Raw genomic sequence first — 17,947 nt, forward strand, 5'->3', positions numbered from 1 at the left:
ACCTGAAAAGTCGATATAGCAGATCTCATTAAGGAGATTTTTCTTTTTTTAATTTTGGGGAGGGGAAAGTGATTTAAATGTCCAGAAAGCTTTCTTGAGAGCTATCATCATACACGAGGAGAAGCTAGTGCATAGTTTTCCTTCTGTGAAAATCACTCCTTTGGAATCTATCTTACTTATATATCAATATGGAAACATAGCTGCCTGGAACTGACATGACAGTCATGATCAATGTGATCTAACTCCACCAAATTCAGCAGCAGTGATCTCCAGACCTTCACTGTGATTGCAGTCCTGTGATGGATCAAGTATACTTATGGGTTAGACTGCACCTGTCTGTTTAGAAGGGTACATGTGGGAGGCTGAGCTCTAAATCAACATCTAAATTATGTTTGGATATCAGTTTCACTTTTAGGTACCACAGATGGACATGAGCACTTGGATACAGTAGGCAAGGCTGCTATTGTCTGTGCAAGCCAACAGAGGACAAATGTAATACTTAGTGCTGCCACAAGCAAGAGTTTTTTGATTTGTCAGCCTGTCATCAGTGAAGCAGCTCCCAGTCACTAGCAGATCTACCCAGATACGAAAATGTTCGCCCAACTTACATTTGTGAACCTTCTACAGTACTGGGTTAGTGCATCCTGGGACATTTTTCTATCTATCTTTTAATTGTCATCTCTGTGTTTCAGTGTTCATCCATGGTTGGTGATGCTGTGGCTGGTTAACATTTAAATTCTGTTCATGCAGCCGTTCACTTCACTGAAGCATATAATCCTGTGTGGGTTCACCCACTGCCCCAAAACCTTTGGCTCAAGCCCATAAACGTTGCAGCTCACTGAGCTATGCTTCTCTCTCAGGGAACACCCACAAAGAATGAGCATGCTACAAATCTGTTTAAAACATTAAAAGGAGTATTAAAAAGTATTGACACAATTAGAGCCCAGTGAGGTTTCACTCTACCAAATCCTATGAATAACAGATACCTTTAATTCATGTTTCTGGTTTCCAACCGATTTCTTATCCATGTTAATAATATATTAATTCACTCATATTTAGGGAACTTTTACAATAATCTATCAAGAAATTTTGCTAAATAGCTTTCTACAAATCACATATTACATCTATTAATTTAATAGCTACTCCACATTGTAAAAGCAACCACTTCCTTTCTGTATAAACGTAAGGAAAAAAAAAGGAATACTTCAAGTCATTACATTAGCCTCCTTCTGCTCAGTTTATATTATGTGAGTGCTTCAAAGAACATTTTTTAACAAAACTGCCAGTTGACAGTTGCAGAAAAACTGTGTTTTGCTAGTTAGTGTCCCTACCTCCTACAACCCATATTCCCATTGAAGCTACAAGTCCATCATTTTAAAGAACTCCTTAACACCAAAACCAAAACATGCTGAAGAAAAGTACCGCTATCTCCACCTTCTGTGTGCCAGAGAGATGAAGCTGAGGGAGCTCATTGATCACTCTGAACTTTTTTATCTTAAAACACAGGCCCAGAAGAAAAAGTCTCATATTTTCTTACAAAAACCCATATATTCCATACCACTCCAGCTACAGAGGGAAATTTAACATGTTTTGTTTGGTTTGTTTTTTCCTTTCAAAATTCAGAATACAAAGAGATTTAGCTCTAAAGTCAATATATTTCATAAACCCAGGCACATGGAAATCAGACTCATGCTTAATTTTATTATAATTAAATCTAGATTTAGACATATGATCTTTTCTGTGAGATGTTCTTTTTATTCTGACAAAGAATTGTAGATAGAGCTTTGAATTTCTAAAAAATACTGTTATAATAAATTAATGCCTGAGCTTTAAAAATTATTAATATTGCATGAACTCTTAGAAACCATACTTGTTTTTGACAGTGTGTAATAATTTTAAATTATGTTGACATGTTTTATTAGAGGCTCATACCTTACGGAAGATTTCTCCCTCTATTTCAGGAAAGAGCAATTTCTAGAATTTAAAGGAACATTGTTGGCAATGTTAAAAATTGAAGAACTGTTTGACTGCAACATTACATATGAATGATTTTTAATGTTTTTTGTTTCATCGTTCCTTTCCTTCCAACAGACTGAACGGTTTTTATATATACTTATTGCTATTGACTACTGAAAAGAGTCCTGCAAATACAACTAAATCTTTTACAAGCAGACTTGCTCCTTGAGTTTATGCTACTTTGCCTTAAGTAAGGAATGAAAATAAGACAGGAAACTCACATGTAAAAAAGAAATATGAAAGAAGAATTGTCTTGCACTGATGGTCTATGATTGATGAAAACTGGGTACTTTTCCCAGAGAGTACTGCTTTTACTGTGGGGAAATCACTTAAGTATTCATGCTATATATTTCTCTCCTATAAAATAGGAGTATAATCCTCCTTCAACTACCTTCTGTCTCTCACACCCTTGTTAGATTGTTAATTGTTAGGATACATTTCAGACTCTATGGATAGAGGAAAATAAAGATCTTGATCTTAAACAAAGCCTCTAACTGGTGCCTGAAATGCAAATAATGAATGTAAAGTAGAAATTAAAATCCTTGGACTTTATTCAGGTTAAATTTGATATCATTCTTGATTTACCAGAATTATTTTGCTTGATTTTTATTTCCAGTTATATCTGAAAAATATTTGGCACTCTAGTCTTTGATACCGCTTACCAGGACATTCTAGGATTGTTATGACATGAATATGCTCTAAAATCAAGAAAGTAAAACAAGAATATTTTTCTTTCTTGTAGATAACGGTTTTTAGAGGATAAGAATACTTCTTAGCCATTTGCCTTTCATTTGATTGTTCCAACTTTATGCTTAGCAAGGTGATCTCTTTGGTTTTTTTCACTGAATTTTTTCACTGAATTACAATACAGTGAGGCCAACCTCACTGTATTGTAATTCAAACAAAATCTTTTCTTAGTGTCAAGCATGCATCTGAATTTTCTGTTATTCTACAATGACATCATGCATAATTTATATGCAGGTGACAGATTGAAAGATTACAACTTAAAAGACCAAGATATTCTTATTTTTTTTTCATTAATTAGAAAAGGAAAGTAAGTGAGAGGTAACATCCAACAAAGAGAAGGTGTATGAGTTTGTGGCATCAGAAAAATTTTCTGTCCTTTTTGACACATCATTTCTAGTCACTCAGATTTTAAAAGTGCATACAAATCTCCATTATAAATCAAAGTTCCTGCCTTGTCATTTAACATTATCATAAATACAATCTGTTTGTAAAATCAAGTTTCTCAGACCACAAATGCCTGTGGCTGAGTATCACTTCCAGGAAAGGAGTGAGTTCTTTTAACAGTTACTCTTTGACATTTAAATTAAGATGCTGATCTCTGTGTTTATGAATGGAGTTTAACTGATGAGATTGATTCAGAGCACCCAGGTGTGATCCTGCAGAAAACACACTTTAGATCCTAAGTAAACAGAAAACTTACAATGACCAAGTTGGTAAAATGCATAACTAAATTAGGTGCCCAGTAAAGTAAGCTTTTCTGTAAAATGTTCAGCCTGAGCTTCAACTGAAGTTGCCTGAAATTGAGTCCTCAGAGGAAATGATGAATGCTCTCAGACATCAGTGTTGCATCAACCTAAAAACTAGCTAAAGAAAATGTAATTGCTTGGTTCAAAAGTACATGTAAAAGATTTTTTTTTTTAAGTAGTAAACTTAAATGAGGAATGGACAGGAGCCACATTAGGGCTAAATGTCTGTTACACTTTGACCCATAATAGAAGAGTCACTTACAAGTATAGACATCATTTTCCCTCATCTTGTTCTGAAACAAAAAAAAACAAACAAAACACTTTTTGAAAGACTAAGAAAAGCTTATTTTGGCCTTAAAGTCCAAAGATTGCAGGAAGTCCTGTGCTGGTTCAGCTCCATGGGTCAGCTATTCCACTAGTCATATCTTCTATAGTAAGCAATACATGATGCTTCAGATGAAGGATAAAGTCAGTTACTTGGTCAGGAATCTTTTTTCCTAGTATTAGGGGGCTAGGTTGTGTTCAAAGGCTTCATGTTCACAGCTCATAGAAATAATTTAATTTTTGTTTCATTTTGTTATATATTTCATTGACAGGAAAGCACTGGAGAAGCACAAACTAATAGGCATTTGATCTCTATAACAAAGGTCTGCATTCTTGGTACCATATCCATCCCTGCTTTCTTCTACATCAACAACATAAATGAGATAAAGAAGCATATCAACATTTCTTCTCTATTTACAGTAGGGGAATCATATTCTTCTCAACAGCTTTTAAATTTATATTTTTAGTAGATTTTTTTTTTTTTTAAGATCTAGAGTAATTCTGTTAGGAGTGTATCAAGGGTACCATGTTAGCAACACTTCTCTATTTTAGTATCTTCAAAACATACCAACAACATCTATAACAACAGGAGGAGACCTCTTTGTTTGATTGTGAAGGCTGGGGATTTTTTTGACAGAACGAGAAGAAAACTTAAGGAAAATCTGGTTTTTTGGAGTAGATTTCCAGAAACATAAAGATATAGTTAAATTATTAGAGTTCAATTATTTACATGCAGGAGAACTCACTCCAAGCATTGACTACCAGCTCAAAGGCATGCACACATGCAAATACATAGAGAGTTTAAGGTAGAAGTCCCTGCAAAAGATAGTGCTAGAAGTTGGCTTTACATAAAAATTCACCTCTTACAAAGAGGATGTCCTGCTAATCAGTTGTCATCAGTTTGCACTATATTGTGGCAGTTGAGTCTTATCATCTATCCACCCATCCATTCATCTATTCATCCATCCACTCTTCCCTATTGTTAAAAGTTTTCAAATGACCCCTACTTATGTCTGTGATTCCTATACAAATATACTTACAGAATGCATTCTCATTTTGCCACTACAAAAAAGTACACGAGACAGCCATAAAGAATTTCAGATAACAAGCAAAATGGCACAATAGAAGCTTCAGAATGAATTGCCACAACACAAAATATGGAAAAAGTTACTTTCTGTCCTGCCTAGTTAGCCACCTTATCTATCAAGTCTAAAAAAAGGAAAAAAGCAGATGGAAAAAACACAAACTATTGCAGTATAAGGCTGTTATTTTGGAAGAAGAAAAACCTGCTACATCTTCTACTGGAGCTCTTATATTCCTGTAACTATAAAAATATTTTGCACTGCTTTCTAAACAAAAATTTTACGGTTCAGTGTGAACCAAGACCAGTGCTAAGAAAGCAGAACACGGATATTAAAAAAAACCGCAATTTATACTTCAGTCAATCTGGAATTTAAAGCTAGGGAGAGCACTTATGGTGCAAAAGCACTAATCAAACAAATGGTCTGACCTTGCATGCCAGAAGATGTGTAAAGAAAAAATATTTTAAACTTCTTGACTAAGCCAATCAATTTGCTGTCCTACTCTTTCTGTAGTTTTTGGAGATGCAAATCCTTGTAAAAAAGTAGGGACAAAAAAAAAGATTCATAATCTACGAATCCTTTAATGGCAACACATATATTTTTCTAGCACAGACACAGAAATCCACTTGATGTCCTGTCAAGAAAGGAAGAAAAGTAACTCTTTCCACCCAGTTCTAGAATGACAAAATCTTTGTGCTGGCACAAAGAACAATTCACATTTCTCATTCAAGTCATTCTATGATGGGTCTCTGAAAAGAGAACAAACATATTTGTTGCTAACAAAGGCCATACAAATATTTAAAGTTCTGCTTGGATTAAGATTTTGCAACATGAATGGAAAAAGAAGTTGTGTTTATTTCTCTTTCAGTGTCTGAGTTCTGAAGAATATCAGTGAGTGAACAGCAGCCAACTTAGAAATTTTCACTGTAGCACTCAACGAAGGGATAAAGAGGAGATATCAGGAAAGCCAAGATTCATTCTGCTGTAATTTAAATGTCCTATATTTTTACACTGTTGTCACAAGAAAGCTTGCTCTTGGTTTCAGGTTGCTTAATAGAAAATGATTATTTAGATTACAGTTCCAGTAGAGATCTTAACCCTAAGGTTATATTATGCTAAGCATTGTAACATAGTATGGAGGGCCTGCTCTGAAAACTTGCTGCAGCAGGGTACTGAGCTGTTAAGTGAATCAATGCAAAACACATAGCACAGCTGATGCAGGCTCCAGTTCTCTAGAGTCACAGTTCAGTTTCCCATCCATCAGCCTACTCAGGCTTGTACAAAGATTTGGGAGGAAGGAGGGGCGATTTAGACCCGTTAGCCTCTTAGAATTTTTCCAGAGGCTGAGCTTGTGTTTATGAAAAGTTTAAAAGAAGGATGTTTGTGTGAGCTGAACAACGAACTGTTTGGTCAGTCTACCAATGCAAGATTTATTCCTATGTAAGGATAAGTTACTCATATAGATCAAATTATGTAAGTCATGGTTATGAAACAGCTACTGAGTTTAGATGTACAAGTCTGTGGTACTGGAATAAACCCATCATTTCCTTTTCATCACCTACAACAACACTTGGCTATTACTTCAGCTTACAGAGAATGAGGAAGTGGTAATAGAAACAAGTTTTCTGTTGGAATCCCTGGATTTTATTTATTTATTTTTTTAACAAATACAACATACTCTGCAGGAATAAGAAATTCATATTTGACACTATATGTCCCATACTAAATAAGAGAATTATCTGACATGATAGAGGCAAAATTTTATTTTGTGAGTTTACATAAAATTATATGAATCAACATAAAATTGAATTCAACAAATGCTCTATTGTATGTGTGTACTGTCATTTTAGTCAATTGTCCTCATCCCCTGCCCACGTTTCTCATTTGCTGCTTCAGTCTCTGCTCTCATTGGGAGTGAATCATTTGACTGGCACCGAAATGAAGCTCGGACACACAACTACTCAGCTCACCACGAGCTGCTCACTGCTCCAGGAAATATGATTGCAGAACTTCTGCACCCAACAGCACTAAACCTGAACAGTAAAATTGCAAGCTAGTCCCTGTTAACTAGCTTCAGTATCAGCATTTTGATTTGATGTATCTGCCTAATATGCCATAAGTAACCATAACTATGCAGAGATTTCACTATAAGATGGTGAAAATGTCTCTATAGATAATGATTTCAAGACAATAAATCCCATAAAGCATCAAGGAAAAAAAAAATCTCTATTTTAAGAAAGCTCTTTGTGAAAGCAAAAATGTAATGGAAATAGTTAAGGATCTGATGGATTGTGTCCTGTCATCCTAAGGCCACCCTCGGCCAATATGAACAGCTTTATGTTGAAGGTAGACTCTGACAACATTTAGCTCCAGAAAAGGGCTGCACTATTGCAACACTAAGCAGAATTTTTAGAGATATTGCTGCTTAATTTACTTTCATTCCCAAGCTGGTGTTCAAGCTCATTTTTTAACACAAGGATATTGAGATGCTACTTACAAGGTATTATACATGACAGGGGCAAATGGGAGATCAAATACGCTAAGTAGTAACGTGCAGTGTAGTTGTTGAAAACAAACACTGGCTTTTGACATGAGGACCATATCAAAAAAGGACATGAGTGTTTGCAGTAGGAAGAATAAATGTCTAAGAACAAACGAGACTGAAGGCAGGAGTGGGGGTGAGAGGCCAAGTATCTGAAGAGCCACAGGAATCCACATTTTCCTCTAAATAACTTACATAGTGTTCATATTTCTTGTTCTGATCAGACACAGTGATGTTGTATCTTTGGTTGAACTATGGTCAGTTTTCCTTCCTCAGCTTAGAGATTTGCAGTTCAGGTAGCATCCCTTTACATATCTGAAAGATGCAAGTGATAGATCATTGAGTAAAGATACTTAAAATGGGAAAGTTTTTTCCTATGATTTTTTTTTTCCAGTGTGCTTGTTCTTCAAAATTGCCAGTGATCCTACAAGTTTTTGATAAAGGGCATCCTTTGATATGTCACCAGTTTTGTGCAATAAAATGCTACTGTTATTTACAGAGGCATCCCTGTGTGTTAATTCTGTTATTAATCTAACATGATTCAAAACTGTGAAAAGAGTTTGTCTTTCTCCATCACATGTACTTTACTTGTTCTACTGTTAATAGTTAAGTATTTAATAGGTCTTTGTCTATTTGTCTCCTGGAACTGTCCTTCTAAACAGTCAGGTGACAGTTATTAAAGTTATAATAGGGAATACTGCAGCCTTGCACCACAGACATAAAACACAATGCAAGTTCAACATTCTTTACAGAGAAAATCAATAGATCTTCTAACAAAGCAAAACCTTCAGCAGTTTCTTATCCAACTCAAAAACCCCTTTGGTTCAGTAGTATAAGATGAATGACAGATAGCACTGAGTTAATTTCAAGAAAACAACACCAAAGCAAAATCCTCAAATGGCCTATTATTCCTGATACCATTGAATTTACATGTATGTCATTATATATGGGGCTATGTCCTGTTATATGGTTAGGGCAGTTATTCTACTGATTAAATAGGACATCAATAAAGCCATGTAATGCTTCATTCTCAAAGTTTAACCTTGCAAGTATGATAAAATATTGATGTTTATGAATGCACTTATTTCACAGGTGACTCACATTTCCTTTTTTTTCTTTCCTTTAAATTTGCTTTATTGTCACAGTAATAAAATAACGTGTTGCTTCCCAAACCCACACTGAATCATTTCACTTATTATCTATATAAGAACAGTTCATTAAAAACTTTGTTAAGATTTGATTGCTTTCTGCTTACATATGTAGAAGTTCCAGTGTTGGCAAAAACTACAATCGGGTGGTTATGGTAGAGTGCTTAAGCAATTACAGTATGTCAGTCTCTGACAGTATGTTTCAATACTTATGAGAATCCCAGGCCACAAAATTTCCTCATAAGGAGTTGCAGCCAACTAATACCATCATTGCTAAGGTCTTCTGATAACTTTCTCTTCTTCATTTGCATATTTCTTCCACTTGGCTAGCAGACTGCAGAAACTATTTTTTTGTAGCATCATAGAGGAGGGCTTCATTATCATTTTTTAACCCATATACTAAAGGTAAAGTAAACCTGACACTGATATGCTGATTTCTCTAAGGTACCTACCAATTCTTTACTAGATGTCTCCTTGTGATTAGATGTTACATGTCAATCTAGCCAGTGTTATTCAATGAGATTGAATTCAGCAAGAACAGTGGTACTATGACGGCAGGATGCCAAGGAAAGTTCTCACTTTTTACTGCATAGCAAAGAACTATAGTTAATATAGCAAGAAGTCATAAAGTAAAACAGATGGAGGAAGCATTCTGACTGTTAGGAAGGAAGCCAGAGCAGTAAGTAATAAAGGGAGGAGACTTGTTTTACATGAGCACTCAGCATTCTGGACAGGTTTCTGAGTCAGATTTTATAAATATTAATTTTCCAATTCTTATCTTGTTTTACTATTAATCCAACAATATGATTATAGTCTCAAAGGGATTAGTTCTGAGAATGGGTGTTTGCCTCTTGTCTGATTAAACCAAAACTTGAACTTTAAAAAAAAACCACTTCCTTTTCTTGTTAAGTTTTCTGCAAACAAGACAAGAAAACCTAATTAAATTACATGAAAGACAGCTGTGACTTGACCTACACAGTTGCAGAAAGGGTGAGCCTGGTAGAAGGTTATCAGTCCTATTACGCCCTATGATGAGAAACTAATCAGAGGTCTATCATTTACTGAGCTGCAGACACAATATTTTAGAGTTTTATTGAATTATAGCAATATAACAATAACTTTAGCACAAATTTAGCGGGACCTGGGGCTGTTTAGACTAGAAAAGAGAAGACAAAGGGGGAGATCTCATTAACACTTATAAATATGTCAGGAGGATGGAGAAACACTTTTTCTGTAGTGTCCAGTGGTAGGACTAGGGATAATGGACAAAAGCTGGAACACAAAAGGTTCCACTGAAAACATAAGGAAAAATTTTACTGTGAAGATGAGGGAGCACTGGCACAGGCTATCCAGGGAGGATGTGGAGTCTCCTTCTCTAGAGGCTTTCAAAGACTGTCTGGACATATTCCTGTGTGACCTGATCTAGATGGACCTGCTTTAGCAGGGGGTTGGGCTAGATGATCTCTGGAGGCCTCTTCCAACCCCTGCCATTCTATGATTCTGTGACAATAATGATATGTCTACTGTGCACATTAAACAAATTATAATCAAATCTTCATTATAATCAAATTCTCCAGTATGTGAGCAAGAATGTTGTGTTAACCCAGATTATAAAATTAGTACAAGTAGGTTTAATGGTATCAGAGCTTGTGAAAATGAAAATCACGTAATGATGCAATAAGGTATGATAGTTTAAAATTCTTGTTATAAATATTTTTATAAAACCCAAATTAGTCGGAAACATAGAATGTCTACTGATGGGTCATATCATCACTTAATGATTTTTCAGATACTTACCAGCATATTTTTAAACTATTTTCCCTCCACTGAGCCCATTGCTTGTACCTTTTGTAGCTACCCACCTGAGTCCTAGACAAGAAAATTCAAATTATCAAAGAATTATAGATTATTTGAATAATTGTTTTGTGATCATCAAACATTTACAAATTTTATTTGAACCAACTTATCAATTACACCTCTTCCCCCCGCCCCCAAATCCTTCTCAGATCATATCTGGATTTATTGGCATCTAGATGTAGAGAAATACCGGCTTGAATTGAGACCTACTCTGTTGATACAGACAAACCTTTAAAAATCTGCTTTATATGAATGGAGAAAAAATCTTATATTCATTGTGCTGGAGGTGATGATACATTTGAATACGTCCATCTAAGAATGTGATGAACCCAAGGAACTGGGTTTCTTGGCCTTCCCATAAGCTTTTACAGTCCTACTGATTCAGAAACTCAAGGGTTTCTCCTGTTTCCTCTGAAAATAACAGAGAAATTGTCCACTGATTCAGATCAGCATGTAAACAGACTAGTCATGAACAGATAACTTCACTTGAAGGGAGCATCTTACTGAGGAGAGGCTCTGTCTGGCCAGCCTTTCAAACATTTTTATTATCTTCTGATTTGCTGCTTGTGCTGACTCTGTTACCATACCAATTGCCAAGTACTACAGCAGCAGAAATAGCAAAGAAAAATTACAGTCTCAGTGCAGTATGGATTGTCAAAGCTTCCTAGTGTCTAAGAAGTTATCAGGCACTAAATCTACAGCACCTAGAGGGTTTACAGAGTAGCATGTTGAAACATGAGTAAGATGGAGAACTGCCACTGAGCATTTTTACTCTATTTCAATGGTGCTAAATAGTCTCATCAAGTCCTCCAGGTGGGACTGCTAAATGCTTCAGCAGGTATCAATTGCAAATCCCAGCTACTGACTCCTGCAAGGATAACGTGTTCCCTACTTAAAGATTCCCTCATACCCACTGTAAATGCTAATTTGGCAGGGTGAATGTTTGTGGACTTGAAAAAGAGTGTTCATGATAATTTCCAAAATATGAAAAAATGGAAATCCATGCTACTGGAAGGTAGCAGTGGTATATAGCTCAACCTAGCACCTTTCACAAGTGACTAGTGTGTAACTTTCCTGATGTTCACTAGAATAACTGGTGATAATTATGAATATCCATACAAAATATTTGCAGTTTTTGGAAAATGATTCCCTTTAACTCATTAAATACATAGCTTCACCAGCAAGATCATATGTCAAGAACTATTTCTGGGGAACACAAGCTACAACTTTGTTTAAAAAACCTAGAATAATTTTCAAATTACTAAATGTGCCTGGGTATTGCAAATGTAAAGCAAAAGTAAATTTTCCCTCCTTTAAGACTTGTCTTTACATTAGGAAACATTAAGATTACTCTCACTGTAGTCATTGCTCAATTTTATACTCATAGAGTTTTGTGATGGTAATAAATTATTTTAAAAATTAGTATTCCCACTACGAGGAACTGTAGATGATGTGTTAACTGTGTACAGAGAGAACCATGGCAGTTTACTTGTAACATTTAACCTGAAAATATAAGAAATAAAGTAACTCATTCACTGTGTAATCCTGACATAAACCAAAATAGATGCAAAATAATAATACACAATCAAATCCAATGCATGGCTAAATGAAGCAGCAAGAGGATGTGACTGGCTCTCAACTAGGTTAATATGTTGACTCCTTCACTGAATAGAATCCGATGGCAGATACTTAACTCCAGATGTGATGTGTCTCAAATATATTCAGGCTTGAAATATAATGAAATGAGTAAATGTCATTTACACAAAAGTAACTTTATTAAATGGACACGCTGAAAAAGCAAATGGAATAAAGCAAACATAAAAGCTAGCAATGCTGAGGTGATGCCTTTTTCTCCTGTGGAACTGTAAGAAGTTTGGACAACAAATAAATTGGCAGAAGAACCAGTGTCAATCTCAAGTATCATAGTAGTGGGAGGGAAGAGGAAAGAAGAAAAAATCAAATAATAAAAAAACCCAAACCCCTATACATTTATAATTGTGGGAGGAAAAAGAAGTTTGTAATGGGGATTGACAGTGTGGCAAACCACTCATCTTCTAAAATTGTCAACATATTCTTCTGCTTCTGTCTTAGAATAGCTTCTTTAATATTTAGGAAGTGCCACTGTCATTTTTCCCCATCTGCCTTTTTGGTTTCATCCTTTATGACTGAACGCTTGTTGCTAATGACAGTATCCTCAGGGAGAGGAATCACACACACATACCCCTCTTCAGTTCCAGTCCAATGAGCGTGAAGAGAGATGGCAGTTTTAAAGACTCTACAGCATGGAAACATGTCCAGCACGGAAAGAGAAGAAGGACTGCCCAGTAGTCAGGTCTTTGGGGTTTTTTTCCTACCAATCTGTTACAGAGATGTACTTGTGTTTGCATTTCCCCCTAAATGAGAAGATAAAGAGCTGTCATGCCTCATTTTGACTGTTTCAGTCAGGGAAAGAACATTAAAAAAAAAAAAAGTTATTATATTATTTTAATTAAAAATATTGCATTTATTTTGCATAAAAAATTAAGCACATCTAGATTTTAATATCATACTAGGAAAGCAAACTTATTCAAGCTCCATCTGCCTTTCACCATCCATTATAACTGCATTAATAAAAACAGGCTTACCAAATAATCTTACAAGGCCTACAGATAATAACAAAATGTAATCTCCCTTTACAATTATATGGATATGCCTTCACAGCCCTTCTCGTTACATGTATCCTTGAAAAGACTGCCCCTGAGCTTCTGTCTGCCAGTTAAATACAGAGAGTTTGGGGAACACAATTCTTAAAAAGGAAAATAGCAAATTACTGCATATATGCCTGGTAGGAAATATAATGGATCTGTGCACATACAGTGAAAATGCCCTCATCTGCATCTTGTTTGCAAGCTGGTCATGATTTTGACTGGGATAAAGTTAATTTTCCTCCTAGTAGCTAGTACAGTAATGTGTTTTGGATTTAGTGTGAGTATAATGTATATATCAGTGAGTATATACATTGATGTTTTAGTTGTTAGGATAAGTTTAGTGCTTATCCTGGATCAATGATTTTTGAGTTTCCCATGCTTTGCCAGAGAGGAGGTGCACAAGAAGCGGACAGGGAGCATGGCCAGTATGGTTGAACTGAACTAGCCAAAGGGCTATTCCATACCACAGGACAACATACCCAGTATACAAACTGGGTGGAGCTGGCCAGAGGGAGTGGCTTGCTGCTTGGGGATGATCTGTACATTGATGTACAGTGCATGGTGAGAAATTGCACTGCGTATCACTTCTCTTTTTAGATTTTATTTCTCTTTGTTTTCTTGTTTGTCATTACAATAATTACTATCATTATTATAATATTTTGTTTTATTTCAATTATTAAACTCTTCTTGTCTCCACCCATTAGTTTTACTTGGTTTTGATTTTCCTTCCCACCCCACCAAGAGCACAGTGAGAAGACAGTAACTGCATGGTGCTTAGTTGCTGACTAGGTTAAACTATAACAAAGCCATAGCCAAATACGTTTACTGGGTGATCGAAAGTAACTTGCTTTATCCTGCTGTGTTTGATGCTGCTTTAATGATAGAAAAAATACAGAACTCATGGCTACATGCTAGGCTAACAGAATCAGGCCCCCACTACATTATGGTTCAAACTTAACATGATACATGATGTCAAACTTAGAAAATAATTTTGTTTCTTAAATGGATAGGAGATGTGATTTAAACTGCCTGGGTTGGAGTCCTATAATCATTCATCCAAAATAAATTTTGTTATTTAAGACTTATTCAGAGGCAGACAAGCTGAAAACTTATTTTCATACAATAAAAAAGTTTACAGGTTCTCATAAACATGTAAATTACTTCTTCCTACATGTTCTGCACACTGATTTCCTTTGTGGCACACGTAAGACTTTCTATTGTGCTTTGTGACTGCTCAATAGTTTCTATTTGCAAATGCCGTACACTGGGGTTTTCTTTGTCACTAAAAGCACCAATGTAAAAATACTCGCCACACATGTCTCACAATGAAATATTACTTTGGTACGTAAATTTGAATTAACATAGCATATTGCATCTAAACTCTCCAACAGCACCTAACACTGTGTAGGTATATATTTGAACTCATTAAATTTTGTTATTACTTTGCTGCAGATGGATTCAAGTCAATACTATGTCACCTGTGTCCTGAGCTGGGTGATGAGGTATGTTAGTTTGCAAAAATGATAATGCAGTCACACAACTGTCATACTGAAACGGGAGTACAGAAGGTCACACCTCCCTCCCTCACATGGTTGAACCTATGGGTATTTCCCAAATCATACTAGTTTATGTTGTTTGAACTCCCAGATACAGTGTGCCTACAACACAGGGTTGTGAAAACCTGGAGTTTGGTTACATGAGGTTGCTAGGACTTACAGATGCCTTGATCCTTTCTCCCATGCAAACTTCACATACGCATCTGCAAACTGTGGCATATGGACAGTGCATAATGTTCATCTCCTTATCATTTAACTTATCTCATGTACAGAGGAAGTCTCAAGGACTACTTCAAAGCATCTCAAGGAGCAACACTGGAGCCAGAGCAAATGTATGAGACTTTAATGTTTGATTGGATCTCACTAAGAAGTTCAGCTACGAGTATCTTCTCTCCAGATTTGGCATCCTAGAGTAGAGGAAAATATCACTCAATGATATAAAGCTTCCAAAACCCCTTCTACTTGCTTTAAGTGTGTTACGATGTTTTCTGACTTTTATAGAAAATAAGAATTTTTCAAGTGAACATTTTTTTAAACATTTTCACAAAAGCCTGTTTCCTGATTTCAGAAGAAAAAGAACAGCTAAGAAGTACTGCACATGTCTTACTTGTGGAGGGCATTTTCAGAAAAACAGACATACTTGGCTATTTTTATCTCATTACAAGCTTTCATAGGTTAGGAAAATGAGCCAAGTGTTTTAGAAAGCTATGTTGCACTTAAATCGGATTTTGTCTCAAAATGCAAATATTTCCTGCCAATTCATAAAGAATATAAAGGTTGCTGATTGGATGATGAGCAGGAAGAAGAAGATTGCAAATGAGGTTGCAAAGATAGGAGATAAAATACACAGCCTTGTAGCAGACAAATATATAAAGATTGCTGCCGTGTATGTTTACTCCTGTGTAATCCGGAAATTACTAGAATAATGACAGTATCACATATACAGCTGTTTATGTATTTGAACATTCCTTTCCTGTTATTTTAAAGGATTACAGGCAAATGCAAATAAGTGCTTTTTTCATGCTACCCTACTGAAGTGAACCAAAACCAGTCTTTAACTGCTGCTTTCTTGGTTTTTTTTACCTTCTAGTTGGTAATCAGGCTTCATCTCTGGAACTCTTACTTCTGATACAGTTTCAGATATCCTTCTCTGATTTGTAAAAATGTATAGACTCTAATCCTGCGAACATTCCTAGCTTTATCTCTGGATAGATCGATCCAGAGATTAGATCAGATCTCAGATATCACTCAAGACTTGCTTATCTCTCAGTTGGAGTCACTGATTTGTTCTGAGATGAACCACATTCTACTGAATTCAAGGTTTTCTTTAAATGATTTTATGGAATTTGAGATATTTGTGAAGAAAGAAAATTATTTTTTGTCTACTTAAAGAATGTATATAGGACTGCCAATGTTCACTCCCGGGTTTGGGAGATTAGAGGTTTTATACTGTTTTTTTTCTCAAAGCAAATTTTGGGGTTCACAAAGTCCAAGTGAATTTTGTATCTGTTAAGATGTATTCTCTAATCTGTATTGAATATCAATGCTGAACAAAAATCACCACTTCTCTGTGGTTATAAAAAAATAGTTGTCCCTAGAATGTGTCATACATTTGCTCATTTTTTTGCCTTTAAGATTAATTTAAATACTTTTAAATATGACATCAGCCTTGAAGCTCTTCATGAGAACAAAGACATATAGGTCAGGAGTGTGTCAAAATGACATTTAAATGTCAGACCAGCCCTTACTTTATTGAGATATGAAGTAATGTCTGTCTATTCATTGAAAATGTATTTAAGTCTATTTCAAGCGATCAAAGTCAGTTCTTCAGTAACAAAGCCTTTGAGTGGCTATGGGATGACATGAAATAGAAACTGAGAAGGATTTGATGAGGAGAAATAGTGCAGAATAAAATTAGGAATTGTCTACCAGTCTGACATGAAGTCAACATGACCATATTACATCTGTACTTGCACACAGTATGAATTAAAACACAGAAAAATCAAACAAAGAACTTGCTTTTGTGAAGCACCATAGCTCTAAAATAACAGTAGAGATCAAATGCCACAAAGTTGAGGAGAGAAAAGATTTCTTTAACATAGATGAGCCAACATTGCCTCCACCCATTTATAATGAAAAGTAAATGCAGAGGGGGTCAGGGACTTCTGTACCAGGAATCTGCAGTCGGAGATGACAGAGGATGGGGTAAAGAAAACAGTGCTGTTGAAATGTAAAGACAGAAAAATGAGTATAAAGACTATTCAGTGAAAGGTCTTGCTGGGAGAATATTACAGAACTGCAGTCTGGTTTTATGTCCCCCAAATGAGGGATTGCCTTACAGCTTTCCTCCCTTGTTACTAGTTTGAGGTGAAAACCCTCCTCAAGGTTCAGACCTTCTCTGCAGCATAGGTGAAATGGACTTCAACTTCCTCAAGCGTTGCTGGAGCCACAGAATACGTCAGAGTAGCAGAGTGTGATACACAAGAACCTGACTCCACAGCAACAGTTTTCTTCATCATTACCATCACCCATCCCTACCTTCCTCCGTCAATTTTTTGAAGTAGGTGTCACAGTAAGGAACAGACCTTCATCCCCAGAGGAGCTGCAGAGTTTCTCCTCCATTCTTCCAATGACCTCATATGAGTGTGTGTGTCAGCACCTTGGAGTGAGTTCTGTCTCTGGGATGGGATATCCTTGGCTGCTGTGGGACTACCTGGGATTATAGAATCATAGAATGGTATGACACTGATGTGTTCTGCATGAGATGTAGGTACCTGTCTGCTAAGAAGAAAGTGGACTGCACTTATAAGCTAACTTCTTATATTCAGTTCACAGAACAGTTGCCAGTTGGTTACCTTCTCTGACTGGTAGCCTAAATTGAATTTGAACTACGAGTCGAAAAGCGAGAAAATTTCATAGTCTATTCCAAATCTCATGCCTTTTGTCCTTACATTGGTAGTGCTGGGGAAGTGAGAGGATTGAAAGTTACTGTGTCTTCCTCCCCACAGATTTTCAATTTTCACCTCAGAAATTCATAGTTTAAAGTTGTTGAACATTTTATGGACAACTGTCAGTGTGGGTTTTGCGATGTACTTAAGAGCTCAGAAACTGAGTGCTTGTTATGCTGTACAATACTTTTAAACTACGGGACAATCTGCATTCATGATGTGCTGTGAGTTGACAATGTATGGGTACTTTAACTGACAGGAGGACATTGTCCTTGCAGTCTAGTAGACTTACTT

This window comes from Colius striatus, chromosome 2 (assembly GCF_028858725.1).
Source record: "Colius striatus isolate bColStr4 chromosome 2, bColStr4.1.hap1, whole genome shotgun sequence".
In the NCBI taxonomy this organism is placed as follows: domain Eukaryota; kingdom Metazoa; phylum Chordata; class Aves; order Coliiformes; family Coliidae; genus Colius; species Colius striatus.